Source organism: Populus alba, chromosome 5 (assembly GCF_005239225.2).
Source record: "Populus alba chromosome 5, ASM523922v2, whole genome shotgun sequence".
NCBI lineage: Eukaryota > Viridiplantae > Streptophyta > Magnoliopsida > Malpighiales > Salicaceae > Populus > Populus alba.
In genome coordinates, this window is record NC_133288.1 from 13,996,862 (window position 1) to 14,013,310 (window position 16,449).

The 16,449-nt window shown below is 33.5% G+C and overlaps 1 pseudogene; it reads right to left on the reverse strand.

The window, feature by feature from the left end:
- The window catches only part of LOC140955635 (uncharacterized), a 121,835-nt pseudogene that overhangs the window by 91,235 nt on the left and 14,151 nt on the right, over positions 1–16,449 (reverse strand).

The following is a 16,449-nucleotide window of genomic DNA, read 5'->3' on the forward strand; positions in this document are numbered from 1 at the left end:
CTTCAACAAGTTGCGTGTCCAACACAATAAAATCCACAAGATAAATGAATTTATCGACTTGTACTAACACATCTTCAACTATTCCTTTAGGCACTTTTACCGATCTATCAGCAAGTAAAAGAGTTACAGAAGTTGGTTTTAACTCACCTAGATTGAGACTTTGAAAGACTGAATATGGAAGTAAATTCACACTAGCTCCAAGATCAAGTAAGGCTCTTTCAATTTTATGCTCTCCAATAAAGCAAGAAATTGTAGGACAACCAGGGTCTTTATATTTCAAAGCATTATTGTTTTGAAGAATGGCACTTACTTGTTCGGCTAAAAAGGCTTTCTTTTTCACATTCAGTTTTCTCTTCACAGTGCATAGATCTTTCAAAAATTTAGCATAGGAAGGAACCTTTTTAATAGCATCCAACAAAGGTATATTGATCCTTACCTGTTTGAAAGTTTCAAAGATTTCAGAGTTGTGATTGACTTTCCTTTGTTTGGTCATGACATGAGGAAATGGAAGTGCTGGCAGGGAATCAACCTTTTCTTTGCAATGTTCAGGTTCAACCCCTTCCTTACCCTCAGAGATAGACTCATCATCTTTCTCACAAGGTTCAAGAATGGGTTTTTCAATAACCTTACCACTACAAAGAGTGATGACTGATTTGACTTGATCCATGTGTTGGCTTCTAGAACTACTCGCATTTGCATTGTATTGCCCCTTTGTATTTTGTTGTGGTTGAGATGGAAACTTACCTTTCTCTTGAAAATTGAGAGCAGATGTTAACTTTGCAAGAGTGTCTTTAAAATCTGTCATGCCTTGAGCAAGTTGAGTGTTGATTGCCTCTTGCTTTTCAATGAATGCATGCAATGTTTCCTCAAGATTTCTTCTAGGAGGTGGAGCATAAGGAGGTGCATATCCATGAGAATTTTGAAAATTATGGTGTGCTTGAAATGGTGGTTGTGAAGTTTGTGTATTGTTGCTATCACTCTTCCAACTGAAATTTGGGTGATTTCTCTAACTAGGGTTATACGTTTGTGAGTATGGGTTATGGTTAGGTCTTTGGAAACTGTTTAAAGCATAGGCTTGTTCATGGAGGCATTCCCTAAAATAAGGCAAAGTTGGACAATCATTTGTTGAGTGTTCATTGGTTTCACAAATTTAACACATAATGTCTTGAACAGATTTTAATTAACCACTCTTTTTCAATTCAAGTGCTTCGACTTTTCTAGCAAAAGATGCAAACTTGGCTTGGAGGTCATGATCTTCCCTAACGTTGTGCATACCTCCACCAGATGTATGAGGTTGAGTTTTACTTGGTGCCTCATAAGTACCTGTGGTCTCCTAATTTTGAGCATTTTCAGCTAGCAAGACTAGGTATTCCATTGCTTCATTAGGGTCTTTATCTTCGAAAGTTCCATTGCACATCAATTCAACCATTTGCCTATCTCTAGGTGTTAAACCTTCATAAAAATATGAAACCAATCTCCATGTTTCAAAACCATGATGAGGGAAAGTATTAAGCAAATCTCGATACCTATCCCAACATTGGTAAAATGTTTCTCCTGGTTTTTGAGTGAAAGTGATGATTTGTCTTTTGAAAGAGTTTGTTCTGTGAGACGGAAAAAACTTCTTTAAAAATAGTTTTTGCGTTTCATCCCAAGCACGAATAGATCCTGGTCTCAAATTTTGTAGCCATGTTTTAGCTTTATCTTTTAATGAAAAAGGAAAAAGCTTTAATCAAATGGTGTTCATGCTACAATTTGAGTCATTATAGGTATTACAGACCTCCTCAAATTCCCTTAAATGCAAGTATGGATTTTCTAGGTCTAAGCCATGAAAAGAAGGTAAAAGTTGAATAATGCATGTCTTAAAATTAAAATGCGATGCATCGGGAGGGAAAACTATGCATGAGGGTGCACTTGTTCTTGTGGGATTCATGTGGTCTCTAAGTGTTCTCATACGATTATTCTCATTGTGGAGCGATTGATTATCTTCTTCAGCCATATTTTTTGAAAATGATGAGGATACCCTATAAAGTCTATCACTTAATGTATGTGATCAAACTCGCATGCACGTGTAAAAAGAGAATAAAAGGAAGAAAAGAAAATAGAAGAAAAAGAAACAAAACAAAACAAAGAAAACAAAAGTTAGATAAAATGAAAAGTGAAAAGAGAAAATAAATTATAATTATAATTTATACAAGAATTTACCTCCCCGGCAACGGCGCCAAAAACTTGACATGACCAAAAGCTTGATGTCTTCTCCCAAGTGCAGGAGTGTCGAAGTAATAAATAACCCTGCAAGACTGGGGTCGAACCACATAAAGGTTAATTGTATAAATTATAAATAACAAGACAACAACAACAATAACAACAACAACAATAATGATAATAATAACAATAGTAGTAGTAGTAATAGTAATAATAATAATAATACTCAGTACGTGGCGTTGTTATACCTGAGAATGATCTAAAAGATCGGGTCACAGGTTTCCAGCCTATATACTGAGTTTATAAACAGATAATAATAATAGTAATAGTAATAGTAATAATAACAATAATAAAGAAGAAAAGGAAGAAATTAATGAGAACTTTGAGTTGGAAGATTAATGTAAGGATTAAACAATGACAAAAACAAATGTCAAGGTTAGAGGATCCACTAATGGTACTTCAAACAAGTATAGTATAAACTCTTATTACTCAATTGGAAACCACACATAAAGGAGGTTCCAATCAGATTATAAATTGTTAACATCATTACATTAGTTATCTTATTTGAATAAAGCTAATACTTGTAAATGTTGGCAGACATTCATGATTATAACTTATGTTAACAACAAATCAAGTTCCTTTCATAGCTCAGGTGTCGGTTATACCATACAGTATGGGCTATGAAAGTGCCAAGTATTTGTTGTACCAAGTGTTATACAACATAAATCTAGATTAACCATTTAACAAGCAAAGTATTAAAAGTGAACAAGATAACAAATATAAAACATGTTACTATCCAACGTTAAGGTCCATGTTAAGTTTATGTTGTACTTATTCTTACACCATTAGTATACCCTTTTCACCTTGACATAATTAACTTAGCTAAACATAATGAAAGAAAGAAATATAAATGAACAAGAATAGAACATAAATGAGAAAGAAGTTAACTAAGTAAAGGAAAGGAAATGAAGTGCATAAACTTGATATTAATGAAAGCAAAACATAAGCAATACAAAGAGAGAAAGCAAGAGCATGATCTTATCTCAAAACCAAGATGCCTCAATACATGGTAAGTGCCTCCTTTTATAGGCCAAAATTTGGAACTATTGATTTGTTGACTAATTGATGAGTGGATGGCCACATCTTGACTTGGTGACAATCCTTATCTTCTTGTCTGAACAAGACGTCATTGCTAACATCATAATTTGCCTAGAATCCTTACAAATATTCTAGAACATTGTCTCAGCTTTCCAACAAAAAAAAGGTCATTTGGACTTCTAGAACTCAAGATATGGGCTAAACACTAAATAGTGTCTAGGCTGCAGGACAGCTTCGGACTTCTTCGTTGTTCCTTCAATTTGGACTTCAAAACAGCCTTTTTAAATCTTGGGCTTCCATGAAAGTTTTAGGCCTTTGTCTTACCTTTCCATCCATATAAAATGGACCTAAATCCGAGATCTAGAGCTCTAGATATGATCCAATTACCGAGCAATGTTCCGGTTTGGACTACACCAACATCTCTTTTCTAAGTTTGGCCATCTCTTTGTCCTTTCACTTTCAATACTTAAACTCATCATTCAATCCTTTTATTTATGTGATAGGCCTGCATTTAAGATGAATATTTACCATAAATTAAGGTCTCTTATAGTATCAAACTTGTTATTATAAAACATGCTTTAGTTAAGGAGTTATTGATACTTCAAGTGCAAAATGATGATATAAAACCTTGATAAACATGCACTTTTAAGTACTAATCAATTAGAAGTCCCCGTAATGTATGATCGACTGAATGTAATGTTTAACCATGTTGATGCCTTCATTGCCTTACCAGGTGGCCTAGGCACATTGGAAGAGATCTTTCATATTTTCTCTTGGGCCCAACTGCACATTCACCATAAACTCATAGGTGTGTTAAATGTTAATGGTTTTTATGATAAGTTGTTGTCTTTTCTTGATCATGCTGTGGAACAGGAATTTCTAACATCTTCAGCACGACAAATCATAATCTTTGTTGATACTGCTGAACAATTGATTGACCAATTACAATCTTTCATCCCTGTAATTAATCCCTCCATGAGTCGCTTAAATTGGTCAACTAAGGAAAGCCGTAAAAAGCTTAGATTGGATTTGAGCCTTCGTTTGTAAAAACTTTGTGTCTTTTGGTTTTATTATTTTGTTTTGTTGTTTCTTATATTTGTTTAAGTGTGTTTCAGGTTTGTTAGTGTTCGTTATTTCAGGTGATGTCTTGTATACTCTATCTTTCTACCTTAAGACATTGAGGACAATGTCTCATTTTGGTTGGGGGGAAAAGGTAGTAGTTGATAATTAAAAAAAAAAACTGTGTTTTCTATTTCATAAACTATTTGCAAAACTGTTGTTACTAGGATGACAGAATAAAAGGAGTTCTTTTGTTAAAAGTGACTCTTGAGACGCATCTTAGTAAACATTCTTAACAGGATCTATCAGAATACTTCTTGAAATATTTAGGTTTACAAACTCTCGTATTGGTAGCACTTGATTCTGCTCATATGCTCATTTAACAAGTATTTTTAAATCTTCATTTTCACACACACACTTTAACATATGATTGTGGGTTGCACATTGGATTATTACATTATTTATGTTCTTTTGTTAAAGGTAACAACTAAGGGAAAGGGATAATACATAATTTGCAAAAGACAAATAAAAAAAAATAATGATAATAAAAAGGTAGATAAGTTTGGTTTCGTAGCCTCCCTAACCTAAGCAATTAAGCCTGAAGGGGTGTTTTAACACTTAATACCCTAAAGTCAACTAACTTGGGAACTATTGGCCCAACGCTTGTTACATGGGTTGAGGAGAAAAACTTAAGGGAATCAAACATTGCACTATCTACGTATCAGTATCTGCAACCCAAGTTGCTAAGCTCGTAGAGGTGTCTCAACACCTAATGCCATAAGACCAACTGGTTTGGGAGTCATTAGCCTAAAACTCGTTACATGGGTTAAAGTTACATTGTGTTTCAAGTTGTATGTGTATATAAATAAATAAAATAAATAAATAAAGAAAAAGAAAAAAAATAATAATCCCAACCTAAGGAAGTTAGCCTTAAACATTAGAACAAAAATTTATTTTTCTTCCAAGTAAAGCCCTATAACTATGTGTTTGATATTTTGAGCACAAAAGAAAGGTTTAGTAATATCTTGTTTTAAGAGGTATTGAGCAGATATATGAATTTAATGGAGTTTGTTTATCTGGATAAATTAAAATAAGTTGAATGATGAATGCCTTGCTTTATGGAATTTGCAAATTGTTTTTCTATTTTAACGCTTTGATTACTAAGGACTAGTAATAAGCTGGTTGGGGGGTGTGATTAGTACTTAAAAGTGCATATTTATCAAGGTTTTATATCATCATTTTGCACTTAAAGTATCAATAACTCCTTAACTAAAGCATGTTTTATAATAACAAGTCTAATACTATAAAATGCCCTAATATATGGTAAATGTTCATCTTAAATGCATGCCTATCACATAAATCAAAGGATTGATTGATGAATTCAACTACTGAAATTTATGAAGATAAAGAGAGGGTGAAACTTAGAAAAGAGATGTTGGTGCACTCCAAACTGGAACATTGTTCAGTGTTTGGGTCATATCTTGAGTTCTAGATGTCCAAATAACCTCAAATTTTTACACAGATTCAGTAAGACATAGGCCTACAACTTTCATGTTTTCATCAAGATCTAAAAAGGCCGTTTTCAAGTCCAAATTATAGCAACAACGGAGAAGTCCAAATCTGTCCTGCAGCCCGAATATGGTTCAGTGTTTGGCCCATATCTACAATTCTAGAAGTCCACATCACCTCCATTTTTTTTCCTGGAAAGTTGAGTCAATTTCCTACAACTTTCATGCTTTCAAGGGGACCCAGTTCTGATGCTAGCATTTTTGTTTTATTCAGACAAGAAGATAAGGATTTTCACAAAGTCAAAAGTTGGCCACCCACTCAACAATTAGTCATCAAATCAATAATTCCAAATTTTGGCCTATAAAAGGAGGAATTTGCCATGTATTCAGGGGCTTGGTTGTTCAGATCAAGTTCATGCTCTTTATTTCTCTCTTTATATTTTTTTTGTAATTCTTAAGTTTTGCTTTCATTAATATCTTGTTTATGCTTTTCATTTCCTTTCCTTTTCTTAGTTAACTTGTATCTTATTTATGTTCTTGTTTTGTTTATTTATGTTTCTCTTCTTCATTATTTTTAGCTAAGTTTATTATGTCAAGGTGAAAAGGTTACACTAATGGTGTAAGAATAAGTATGGTGTAAACTCAACATGGACCTTAATGTTTAATATTAACATATCTTATCTTTTTATCTTACTAATTCTTAATACCTTGTTTGTTAAATGGTTAATATATATTTGTGTTGTATAACACTTGGTACAACAAATGCTTGACACTCTCATAGCCCAACCGTATGGTATATTACCTACACATTTGCTATGAAAGGAACTTGATTTGTTGTTAACATAAGTTAGCATCATGAATTCCTGACAATATTTGAAAGTTTGGTGTTATGTAAACAAGATAATTAATATGATCATGCTAACAATTTATAATGAGTTATTAATGACAAATCATCCGATTGGAACTTCCGTGTGTGGTTTCCAGTTGAGTAATAAGAGTTTATACTATACTTGTTTGAAATACCATTAGTGGATCCTCTAACCTTGACATTTGTTTTTATCATTGTTTAATCCTTACATTAATCTTTCATTTGTTGTATTATTGTTATTTATAATTTGTACAATTAACCTCTCTGTGGTTCGACCCCGGTCTTGCCGGGTTATTTATTACTTCGACACTCCTACACTTGGAGAAGACATCAATCTTTTGGTCATGTCAATAGCACCCATGGCATAATCAGTAGCGTCACACATTATTTCAAAAGGTAATGACCAATTAGGAGGTTGAATGACAGAAGCAGAAGTAAGCAAGCTTTTAAGTTTAACAAAGGCTTTTTCACATTGTTCGGTCCATTCAAAAATATTATCCTTTGTTAGAAGGTTACTCAAAGGCTTAGATATTACACTAAAATCTTTGATGAACCTTCTATAAAAACTAGCATGTCTTAAAAATAATCTAACATCTTTAACAGATTTTGGTGTTAGAAGTTGGCAATTAACTCGATTTTTGATTTGTCAACCTCAATTCCTTTCGATGAAATAATGTGACCAAGTATAATGTTGTTTTTTACCATAAAGTGACATTTTTCCCCCATTCACTACGAGATTCTTTTTTTTACACCTGCTTAAAACCTTTTTCAAGTTAGTCAAACAATCATCAAATGAATCACCAAAAATAGAAAAATCATCCATAAAAAATCTCAAGAAAATGTTCAACAATATCACTGAATATGCTTAGCATGCATATTTGAAATGTGGCTAATGCATTACATAATCCAAATGGCATCCTTCGATATGAAAAAATACCAAATGGACATGTGAAAGTAGTCTTCTCTTCATCTTCCGATGCAATTTCAATTTGATTGTAACTTGAATAGCCATCTAGGAAACAATAAAATTCAAGACCTGCAACTCTTTCTATGATTTGATCCATGAAAGGTAAAGGGAAATGATCTTTTCTAGTCATTGAATTAAGTTTTCTATTGTCAATGCACTTGCACCAACCAATAACAGTCCTAGTTGGAATTAACTCATTTTTATCATTTGTTTTCACAGTGACTCCAGACTTTTTAGGTACAACTTGGGTAGGACTCACCCATTTGCTGTCAGAAATATGATAAATGATTCAATTATCTAGAAGCTTAATGACTTCATTTTTCACTACTTCTTTCATATTAGGATTAAGCCTTCGTTGCATTTCTCTAGAGGGTTTAGCATTTTCCTCCAAATAAATCTTGTGTGTGCAAATCAAAGGGCTAATTCCTTTAATGTCAGCTATGGTCCATCCTAATGCATTTTTTTTGCATTTTCAGAGTCTGTAATAACTTACCTTCTTGATGTGCATTAAGTTTGGAAGAGATTATTACCAAAAACGTTTCATTTTCTCCCAAAAAATGAGTATTTGAGATTGAATGATAATGGCTTCAAATTGGGTTTTGGTGGTTGAACACTTGAAGGTATGGACTCAGTTGATAATGGTGGCAATTCTTCAATTTATGGTTTCCAATTACATGCCTTAGCTTGTTCCTGAAAATAGACCATTACCAACGTGTTAGGTTCATCAATCTCAGTTTCTCTAGAAGTGGTTTGAAATTGATCATAAACTAATTTTTCAATAAAGTCCACTTCCTGTAAATCATTATCATCTCCAGGTTGCTTGCAAGTGTTGAAAATAATCATCTCCAATGTCATGTTTACAAAAGATAGCTTCATCAGTCCATTCATATAATTAATCAATGCATTAGAAGTGGCAAGAAATGGACGTCCTAAAATGACAGGAATTGAATTACATGCTTCAACAGGTTGTGTATCCAAGACAATAAAATCTACAGGGTAAATGAATTTATCAAATTGTACTAACACATCCTCAACTATTCCTCTAGGCACTTTTACAGATCTATCAGCAAGTAAAAGAGGTACAAAGGTTAGTTTTAACTCACCTAGATTGAGACTTTGAAAGACTGAATATGGAAGTAAATTCACACTAGCTCCAAGATCAAGTAAGGCTCTTTTAATTTTATGTTCTCCAATAAAGCAAGAAATCCTAGGACAACCAGGGTCTTTCTATTTCAAAGCATTATTGTTTTGAAGAATGGCACTTATTTGTTCGACTAAAAAGGCTTTCTTTTTCACATTCAGTTTTCTCTTCACAGTGCATAGATCTTTAAAAAATTTAGCATGGGAAGGAACCTGTTTAATAGCATCCAACAAAGGTATATTGATCCTTACCTGTTTAAAAGTTTCAAAGATTTCAGAGTTGTGATTGACTTTTCTTTGTTTGGTCATGGCATGAGAAAATGGGAGTGCTGGTGGGGAATCACCCTTTTCTTTGCAATATTCAGGTTCAACCTCTTCCTTACCCTAAGAGATAGACTCATTATCTTTCTCAAAATGTTCAAGAGTGGGTTTTTTAATAACCTTACCACTACGAAGAGTGGTGACTGATTTGACTTGATCCATCTGTTGGCTTCCTGAACTACTTGCATTTGCATTGTATTGCCCCTTTGGATTTTGCTGTGGTTAAGAAGGAAACTTACCTTTCTCTTGAAAACTGAGAGCAGATGTTAACTTTGGAAGAGTATCTTTAAAATCTATCATGCCTTGAGCAAGTTGAGAGTTGATTGCCTTTTGCTTTTCAATAAATGCATGCAATGTTTCCTCAAGATTTCTTCTAGGAGGTGGAGCATAAGGAGGTGCATATCCATGAGAATTTTGGAAATTATGGTGTGCTTGAAACGATGGCTGTAAAGTTTGTGTATTATTGCTATCACTCTTCCAACTGAAATTTGAGTGCTTTCTCCAACCAAGGTTCTACATTTGTGAGTATGGGTTATGATTGGGCCTTTGGAAACTGTTTAAAGCATAGGCTTGTTCATGGAGGCATTCCCTAAAAGAAGGCAAAGTTGGACAATCATTTGTTGAGTGTTCATTAGTTTCATAGATTTGACACACAATGTCTTGAACAGATTTTAATTAACCACTCTTTTTCATTTCAAGTGCTTCGACTTTTCTAGTTAAAGATGCAAACTTGGCTTGGAGGTCATGATCTTCCCTAAGGTTGTCCATATCTCCACTAGATGTATGAGGTTGAGTTTTACTTGGTGCCTTATAAGTACCTGTGGTGTCCCAATTTTGAGCATTTTCGGCTAGCAAGTTTAGGCACTCCATTGCTTCATTAGGGTCTCTATCTTCAAAAGTTCTATTGCACATCAATTCAACCATTTGCCTATCTCTAGGTATTAACCCTTCATAAAAATGTGAAACTAATCTCCATGTTTCAAAACCATGATGTGGGCAAGTATTAAGCAAGTCTCGATACCTATCCCAAAATTGATAAAATGTTTCTCCTGGCTTTTGAGTGAAAGTGATGATTTGTCTTTTGAAAGAGTTTGTTCCGTGAGACGGAAAAAACTTCTTTAAAAATTGTTGTTGCATTTCATCCCAAGCTCGAATAGATCTTGGTCTTAAATTTTGTAGCCATGTTTTAGCTTTATCTTTTAATGAAAAGGAAAAAAAGCTTTAATCTAATGGTGTTCATGCTACAATTTGAGTCATTATAGGTATTACAAACCTCCTTAAATTCTCTTAAATGCAAGTATGGATTTTTCTAGGTCTAAGCCATGAAAAGAAGGTAAAAGTTGAATAATGTCTGGCTTAAAATTAAAATGGGATGCATCATGAGGGAAAAACTATGCATGAGGGTGCACTTGTTCTTGTGGGATTCATGTGGTCTCTAAGTGTTCTCATACAGTTATTCTCATTATGAAGCGATTGATTATCTTCTTCGACCATATTTTCTGAAAATGATGAGGATACCCTACAAAGTCGACCACTTAATGTACGTGACCAAACTCTCATACATATGTAAGAAGAGAATAAAAAGAAGAAAAGAAAAGAGAAGAAAAAGAAACAAAACAAAACAAAGGAAACAAAAGTTAGAAAAAATAAAAAGTGAAAAGAGAAAATAAATTAAATATTATAATTTATACAAGAATTTACCTCCCCAGCAATGGCATCAAAAAACTTGACATGACCGAAAGTTTGATGTCTTCTCCCAAGTGCAAGAGTGTCGAAAGTAATAAATAATCCGTAAAGATGGGGGTCAAACCACAAGGAGGTTAACTACATAAATTATGAATAACAACACAACAACAACAATAATAATACTAATAATAATTGGTGGTGGTGGTGGTGGTGGTAATAGTAATAATAATAGTAATAGTAATAATAGTAGTACTAATACTAATAATAATACTAATAATAAGAATAATAGTAATAGTAGTAGTAGTAGTAGTAATGATATTAATAATAGTAATAGTAATAATGAAGAGGACTTTGAGATGTAAGAATCATGTGAGGATTAAACAATTCTAAAAAAAATGTCAAGGTTAGAGGATCTACTAATGGTACTTCAAATAAGTATAGTATAAATTTTTATTACTCAATTGGAAACCACACATAAAGGAGGTTCCAATCAGATTATAATTGTTAACATGATTGCATTAATTATCTTATTTGAGTAATGTCAATACTTGTAAATATTATCAAGTATTCATGGTGATAACTTATGTTAACAACAAATCAAGTTCCTTTCATACTTTCATAGCACAGGTGTAGGTTATACCATACAGTTGGGCTATAAAAGTGCCAAGCATTTGTTATACCAAGGGTTGTTCAACACAAATCTAGATTAACCATTTAACAAGCAAGGTATTAAGAGTGAGCAAGATAATAAATATAAAACATATTAGTGTCAAGCATTAAAGTCCATGTTAAGTTTATACTATACTTATCCTTACACCATTAGTGTAACCTTTTCACCTTGACATAATAGATTTAGCTAAATATAATGAAAGAAAAAAATATACATAAATGAGATAAGAACATAAATATATAAATAAATGAAAGGAAATGAAAAGCATAAACAAAAGATTAATATAACATCAAATAAAACTTAAACATTACAAAATACAAAGAAAGAGAGCAAGAGCATAATCTTGATATGAACACCAAGATGCCTAAATGCATGGCAAATGCCTCCTTTTATAGGCCAAAATTTGGAACTATTGATTTGATGAATAATTGTTGAGTGGGTGGCCACATCTTGACTTGGTGAAAATCCTTATCTTCTTGTCTGAATAAAACGTTATTGCTAACATCGGAACTGAAACCACTTGTACTCATGAAAGTTCTAGGAAATTGTCTCGGCTTTCTAGGGAAAAAAATTGAGGTCATTTGGACTTCTAGAACTTGAGATATGGGCTGAGTACTAAACAGTGTTTAGGCTGCAGGACAGATTCAGACTTCTCCGTTGTTGCAATAATTTGGACTTGAAAACGGCCTTTTTAAATCTTGGACTCCACATGAACGTCGTAGGCTTATGTCTTGCCGAATCTATGTAAAACATTGAGGTCATTTAGACATCTAGAACTTGAGATATGACCCAGTTACCGAACAGTGTTCCAGTTTGGACTGTCCCAACATCTCTTTTCTAAGCTTCACCTTTTTTTTATCTTCACAATTTCAGTAGTTGAATTCATCAATCAATCCTTTGATTTATGTGATAGGCCTGTATTTAAAATGAACATTTACCATATGTTAAGGCATTTTATAGTATCAGACTTGTTATTATAAAGTATGCTTTAGTTAAGGAGTTATTAATACTTCAAGTGCAAAATAATGATATAAAACCTTGATAAACATGAACTTTTAAGTACTAATCAATGGAAGGCAAAGGAGACTCTACCAAAGTCAATCAGCAGGAACCACAAAATGAATATCATCCCAACATAGTGCTCACACCACCAAAAGACAGTAGACCCACTAAGCCCATCCCTGATCCCCGAAATATTAATTTCATTGCAGATGCAAATAGCAGCAGGGAGTCTGTGAACAAACCCAAAATTGGACACAAGGATCCAATGTAAGAAGGCTATAGCCTCATAAAACTGTCCACTCCAAAAACCCAAACACCAAGGGGGCCGGAGACATACCAAGGAAAATATAGCAACAAGCTAAGCTAGCACATTAAAATGGCAGCATCAACATTCAAAAGGCCATAATCTATGACCCCAATGACCACAAAGACTGAACTTCATGGTAGTCAGAAGGATTTAAAGCCCTCTGATATATCAGCATATAGAGATATAATAGAGAGGGAAGTGCAAGAGGTGTCCCACCCCGACCCTTGCTTCATCAAAAAAACCCAAAAGCTTAAATTAAAATTCAAAGCTTCAGTGATGATGAACAGTCCTTTCCAGCACCCTAAGTTAGAGGTTTAAGAAGTACCTGGACCTTGAACACTAGTAGAAAAGGCAGAAGTGCCACTAATTTGATTAGTGGTGGCAGATGGGTTCACTAAAGCAACGCCAGAGATGGACTCTTCATTGTCGAGGGAGTCAACACACCCATCAAGACCACCGTTCACCACAGATAATAGGGACATGATCCTAGCCTTAGATTCGTCTCTAAAGGGTGGAAATGGACTAAGAGATGAACCCACTGAAGCTGAAGGGAAGATTAATGACACGACCAAAAGCTTGATGTCTCTTCCCAAGTGCAGGAGTGTCGAAGTAATAAATAACCCGGCAAGACCGGGGTCGAACCACAGAGAGGTTAATTGTATAAATTATAAATAACAAGACAACAACAACAACAACAACAATAATAATACTCAGTACGTGGCGTTGTTATACCTGAGAATGATCTAAAGATCGGGTCACAGGTTTCCAGCCTATATACTGACTTTATGAAAAGATCAAAGATATATATTATATAATATAAACAGAATGTAAATAATAATAATAATAACAATGATAATAATAATAATAACAGAAGATGAAGAAATTAATGAGAACTTTGAGATAAAAGATTAACGTAAGGATTAAACAATGATAAAAACAAATGTCAAGGTTAGAGGATCCACTAATGGTACTTCAAACAAGTATAATATAAACTCTTATTACTCAATTGGAAACCACACATAAAGGAGGTTCCAATCAGATTATAAATTGTTAACATGATTACATTAATTATCTTATTCGAATAAAGCTAATACTTGTAAATGTTGGCAGGCATTCATGATTATAACTTATGTTAACAACAAATCAAGTTCCTTTCATAGCTCAGGTGTCGGTTAAACCATACAGTATGGGCTATGAAAGTGCCAAGTATTTGTTGTACCAAGTGTTACACAACATAAATCTAGATTAACCATTTAACAAGCAAAGTATTAAAGTGAACAAGATAACAAATATAAAACATGTTAGTATCCAACGTTAAGGTCCATGTTAAGTTTATATTATACTTGTTCTTACACCATTAGTGTACCCTTTTCACCTTGACATAATTAACTTAGCTAGACATAATAAAAGAAAGAAACATAAATGAGCAAGACAAGAACATAAATGAGAAAGAAGTTAACTAGACAAAGGAAAGGAAATGAAGTGCATAAACTTGATATTAATGAAAGCAAGACATAAGCAATACAAAGAGAGAAAGCAAGAGCATGATCTTGATCTGAACACCAAGATGCCTCAATACATGGTAAGTGCCTCCTTTTATAGGCCAAAATTTGGAACTATTGATTTGTTGACTAATTGATGAGTGGGTGGCCACATCTTGACTAGATAACAATCCTTATCTTCTTGTCTGATCAAGACGTCATTGCTAACATCATAATTTGCCCAGAATCCTCAAGAATGTTCTAGGAAATTGTCTCAGCTTTCCAACAAAAAAAAGATGAGGTCATTTGGACTTCTAGAACTCAAGATATGGGCTGAACACTAAATAGTGTTTGGGCTGCAGGACAGCTTCGGACTTCTTCGTTGTTCCTTCAATTTGGACTTCAAAACGACCTTTTCAAATCTTGGGCTCCTCATGAAAGTTGTAGGCTTTTGTCTTACCTTTCCATCCATATAAAGTGGACCTAAATCCGAAATCTAGAGCTCCAGATATGATCCAATTACCGAGCAATGTTCCGGTTTGGACTGCACCGACATCTCTTTTCTAAGTTTGGCCATCTCTTTTGTCCTTTAACTTTCAATGCTTAAACTCATCAATCAATCCTTTTATTTATGTGATAGTCCTGCATTTAAAATGAGCATTTACCATAAATTAAGGTATCTTATAACATCAAACTTGTTATTATAAAACATGCTTTAGTTAAGGAGTTATTGATACTTCAAGTGCAAAATGATGATATAAAACCTTGATAAACATGCACTTTTAAGTACTAATCACACCCCCCAACCAGCTTATTACTAGTCCCTAGTAATCTAAAGCGTTAAAATAGAGAAACAATTTGCAAGTTCCACAAAACAAGGCATTCATCATTCAACTTCCATTAATCTATCCAGATAAACAAACTCTCATTAAATTTATATTCCTGCTTCATACTTCTTAAACAAGATATTAATAAACCTTCTTTTTGTGTGCTCAATGAAAACATAGATGATGGGGCTTTTGTTGGAAGAAAACAATATTATGTTCAAATGTTTAAGGTGAACTTCCTTGGGTTGGGATTATTTTTTTTTCTTTTTTTTTTCTTTTTTTTTCTTTTTATTTATATACACATACAACTTAAAACACAATGTATCTTTAACCCATGTAACGAGTTTTAGGCTAATGACTCCCAGACCAGTTGGTCTTAGGGCATTAGGTGTTGAGACACCCCTACGAGCTTAACAACTCGGGTTGCAGATACTAATACGTAGATAGTGCAATGTTTGATTCCCTTAAGCTTTTCTCCTTAACCCATGTAACAAGCTTTGGGCCAATAGCTCCCAAGTCAGTCGACTTTAGGGTATTAGGTGTTAAAACACCCCTTCGGGCTTAATTGCTTAGGTTATGGAGGCTACGAAACCAAACTTATCCACGTTTTATTATCATCAATACTATCTTTTTTTTTTTTTTTTTTTTTTTTTTTTTTTTCTTTTTTTTTTTTTTTTTTTTTTTTTGCAAATTATATACTATCCTTTACCCTTAGTTGTTACCTTCAACAAAAGAACATAATTACTGTAATAATCCAATGTGCAACCCACAATCATATGTTAAAGTGTGTGTGTGAAAATGAAGGTTTAATAATACTTGTTAAATGAGTATATGAGCAGAATCAAGTGATAACAATGTGAGAGTTTGTAAACCTTAATATTTCAAGAAGTATTATGATAGACCTTGGTAATGAAACTTACTAAGATGCGTCTCTAGAGTCAATAAAATTGATTCCATACTCTGCCATCCTAATAACAATTTTGTCAAATGGTTTTAATAATAGCAAAAACAGTTAGCAAGTTAGTTTTTTTTTTTTTTTTTTTTTTTTTTTTTTTGAAGTACTACCCTCTCCCCCCAACCAAAACGAGACATTGTCCTCAATGTTCGAAGGTAGAAAGATAGAGTATAGAAGACATCACCTGAAACAGCGAACAATGACAAACCTGAAACACACTTAAACAAATATAAGAAGTAACAAAACAAAATAATATGTTATTAATAAAACCAAAAGACACAAGTTTTCACAGATGAAGGCTCAAATCTAATCTAAGCTTTTTACGGCTTTCCTTAGTTGACCAATCTAGGCGACTCAT